The 4480-nt window shown below is 49.0% G+C and overlaps 1 pseudogene; it reads left to right on the top strand.

Annotated features, from left to right (window-relative positions):
* Positions 1-204: 204 nt before the first annotated feature.
* LOC126189279 (5S ribosomal RNA) lies at positions 205-322 on the top strand (annotated as a pseudogene).
* Positions 323-4480: the final 4158 nt, after the last annotated feature.

Raw genomic sequence — 4480 nt, 5'->3', positions numbered from 1 at the left:
TATTTTTATGCAGCTATCCAGCGCTGTACGGGCTCTAACAGTCGGCGGAAGTCTCTCAAAGTATTTTTATAGAAATAGAAAGTGTTACACCATGAAGCACCAGTCTGATATTAATCAAAGCTTTCGGAGATTCTCATCCCATAACCGATATTAAATCATTTAATTTCATTCCAATGTTTTACTATTGAAGACTAAACCTTACTTGCCAATGGCCTTGCCGCAGTGGTAACACCGGTTCCCGTCAGAACACCGAAGTTAAGGGCTGTCGTGCTGGACTAGCACTTGGGTGGGTGACCATCCGGTCTGCCGAGCGCTGTTGGCCAGCGGGGTGCACTCAGGCCTTGTGAGGCAAAATGAGGAGCTACTTGATTGAGAAGTAACGGCCCCGGTCTCGGAAACTGACATATGGCCGGGAGAGCGGTGTGCTGACCACATGTCCCTCCATATCTGCATCCAGTGACACACATGGGCTGAGGTGAGGATGACAAGGCGGCCGGTCGGTACTGTTGGGTCTTCATGGCCTGTTCGGGAGGAGAGGAGGAAACCTTACTTGTTGTACGCCCTGAAATACGATCGAGTCTGAGACTATCTGCTGTAAAATATCCAGGATGAATCCGTGATGTGTTATAAACTTTCAGGGATGATGGAGAATGGTTAATGTGTGTTAATGCTAAGATTTTAGAGCAGGCAGTCCCGACGAGCACTTAGGTGCAGGTTGGGGCAAAACTCAACTAATCCAATGCAGATGGCGTACTTTGTACTGACATGGGCAATCATGGTATACAATGTCGGTACTGCAGTAGACCGCAGTCTGCGTTTACAAGTTGAAGTACTGTAGTCGATAAGCCCTAACTAAACGGAATTGTACCCAGTGGCGGAATTTGCAGAAATGATTTTCATGTATGGACAAGCATATGGAAGCAGGAAACAAGCGGAAAGGTTGTACGGGACCAAATATTCTCATAGAAGGCATCCGGCTCACACCATGTTTCCAAGACTTCAAACGATTAATTGAAACGGGGCACTTGGTATTACAGTACAATGTACAAGGAAGACGATGAACTACACGAACTCCCGACTTACAAGATGCAGTGCGTGCTGGCGCCTGCAATCAGCACTTTATCAATTGCACGTGAAATGAATATTTTGGAGAGTATTGTGTGGCGAGTATTACGGGAAATGCAGCTATATCAGTACTATCCACAGAAAGTGCATGCTTTGCCTCGTGCTGACTCTGGTCCTTTTGTCGTGTTCAGCCAACGGTTCTTGCAGCGACTTAAAGTCGATCCTCACTTTCCAGCACACGTAGTTCTCACGGATAAAACTTACTTCGCCAGAGACAGAATGCTAAATAGTTACAATAGTCATGTTTGGGCCGATAAAAATCCTCACGCTACAGTTAAGAAGAGCCATCAACACAGATTATGAGTCAGTGTATGGGCAGGCATAGTCAATGATTACGTACTATGCCCGTTTCTTCTCCCTCCACCAGTGTACACAGTGTTTGTCAGAGGCTTACTACCCACGTCCCTGTATAACATCTTACTTGTTACTCGACAACAGATGTGGTTCCAACGTGATGGAGCCCCACATCACTTTGGACCTTGTCCGTGAACACCTGGGTGAAAAGGGGGTAGGAATATGAGGTCGTGTTTTGTGGCCAGCATGTTCACGTGGTCTCATCCCACATGATTTCTTCTTGTGGGGCCTTGTGAAAAGTCTTGCGTACGAGACACCTGTCGACACTGAGGGGGATCTCCTGGCAAGAATGATCGCTGCCTGTAATACTCTTGCCGGCCGGAGTGGCCAAGCGGTTCTAGGCGCTACAGTCTGGAACCGCGCGACCGCTACGGTCGCAGGTTCGAATCCTGCCTCGGGCATGGATGTGTGTGATGTTCTTAGGTTAGTTAGGTTTAAGTAGTTCTACGTTCTGGGGACTGATGGCTACAGCAGTTGAGTCCCATAGTGCTCAGAGCCATTTGAACCATTTGTAACACTCTTCAAACAATGTGGATATTACAAAGTTTACGGCAGAACTCTGGTCCGTCACACTGCTTGATTACAGACAGATCACGAATGAGAAGCCTGTGCTGGTAGTAGTTGCCCACCGGTTAAGACACGTTTAACGTCTTTGGAGCCAAACATTAACTAGGATTCGGTCACGGCTTCTATGCTCGGTCACCATGTCTGGTGCGGGCAACCTACGCAATTAGGCCACGCCCGTCCCGTCTCGCATTTTCTGCTCGCTTACTCGGTCATCCGAGGCTCTAATTGATTCCGTATTGAGCTCTGAGGCGTGTCGGGAAATATTGGGCCCGTTCGAACCGAGAATTTCACTTTCCTACCCTTAGTGTCAACAAGTGGAGAACGATGGACCATTATGAAGCACTGGCACGAGTCAGTAGACCCAAGCGACTCCGAGGTAACTATTTACATTTACAAATAAAAAATGCTACAAAAAACAATAAAAGAACAAGCAGGACGAGTTGAGGTCTCGTTTTACCAAGTCGCGTAGGTCACTATCCATAAGCTTGAGAATTTTTAATCTGCCATCCCAGCACATGTACTTCCTCATTAGATCAGGAGTTAACGGCATCGATGAATTAAACACAGAACTGTCACTGATTAAATTTGATCCAACGACAGAAAGCTAATAGCACATTTTAATACTGGACCTCTACGGCATCGATTGCATTAAACACAGAAATGTCCCTGATTAAATCTAATACAAACGACAGAAAGCTAATAGCACACTTTAATATTGCAGCTCAAACGTCCTGAGAGCCACACGAAGATTTCCACAGGGTTTCAGGTTTGGGCCTTTGCTGTTTATGATATAAATAACTGACTTGCACAATACTATGATGTTAAGTCCATGCTTTATGCAGATGACTGTTTTTGTTACAGCTAGAAGAGACTCGGAAGCACCGACGTAAAAAAGCGAAGAACTACTCAAAGTCTCTAATATACAGTATGTGTCTCCTAAGAGTCGTCAGGCGCATTTTCTCTAGTGTTTTGGCAGATATCTGCAATTTCGCTTTCGCACTGTGTAGCTGGATTCAGCCCAGACTGTTACCACTCATCACACCCAGTGTCAGCAGAAAGTGTCGGTTTGTTTCCCATTACACACAAAATTGTTTTTAGAGCAGAATTTTTCGTGCCCATTCGATATAGCAACAGTCTGGTGCGATATTTGTGTTATCCATATGTATGAAAGTAAGACACGAGGAAAAAACAGCAGTCCAGCAGCGACTGAGTAGCGCTGCCTGCTCGGCGGCAGTAACCAGTGCGGGCCAGGGCTGAAGTACTCGTTACTCTTCGAGTTTTACTGTCCCTGTTAACACATATCGATAAAACAAATATCTCGCTGGACAGATCTGGGACTGCTATATCGAATGGGAACGTAAAATTCCGCTTTAAAAATAATTTCGTTTGTAATGGGAAGCAAACCGGAAATGGAAAAAAGAACACATTGACACCGGTGTGTCAGACCCACCATACTTGCTCCGGACACTGCGAGAGGGCTGTACAAGCAATGATCACACGCACGGCACAGCGGACACACCAGGAACCGCGGTGTTGGCCGTCGAATGGCGCTAGCTGCGCAGCATTTGTGCACCGCCGCCGTCAGTGTCAGCTAGTTTGCCGTGGCATACGGAGCTCCATCGCAGTCTTTAACACTGGTAGCATGCCGCGACAGCGTGGACGTGAACCGTATGTGCAGTTGACGGTCTTTGAGCGAGGGCGTATAGTGGGCATGCGGGAGGCCGGGTGGACGTACCGCCGAATTGCTCAACACGTGGGGCGTGAGGTCTCCACAGTACATCGATGTTGTCGCCAGTGGTCGGCGGAAGGTGCACGTGCCCGTCGACCTGGGACCGGACCGCAGCGACGCACGGATGCACGCCAAGACCGTAGGATCCTACGCAGTGCCGTAGGGGACCGCACCGCCACTTCCCAGCAAATTAGGGACACTGTTGCTCCTGGGGTATCGGCGAGGACCATTCGCAACCGTCTCCATGAAGCTGGGCTACGGTCCCGCACACCGTTAGGCCGTCTTCCGCTCACGCCCCAACATCGTGCAGCCCGCCTCCAGTGGTGTCGCGACAGGCGTGAATGGAGGGACGAATGGAGACGTGTCGTCTTCAGCGATGAGAGTCGCTTCTGCCTTGGTGCCAATGATGGTCGTATGCGTGTTTGGCGCCGTGCAGGTGAGCGCCACAATCAGGACTGCATACGACCGAGGCACACAGGGCCAACACCCGGCATCATGGTGTGGGGAGCGATCTCCTACACTGGCCGTACACCACTGGTGATCGTCGAGGGGACACTGAATAGTGCACGGTACATCCAAACCGTCATCGAACCCATCGTTCTACCATTCCTAGACCGGCAAGGGAACTTGCTGTTCCAACAGGACAATGCACGTCCGCATGTATCCCGTGCCACCCAACGTGCTCTAGAAGGTGTAAGTCAACTA

This window comes from Schistocerca cancellata, chromosome 5 (assembly GCF_023864275.1).
Source record: "Schistocerca cancellata isolate TAMUIC-IGC-003103 chromosome 5, iqSchCanc2.1, whole genome shotgun sequence".
Lineage (NCBI taxonomy): Eukaryota > Metazoa > Arthropoda > Insecta > Orthoptera > Acrididae > Schistocerca > Schistocerca cancellata.
The sequence above is the reverse complement of the archived record's forward strand: the minus strand, read 5'-3'. Positions and strand labels throughout refer to the sequence as shown.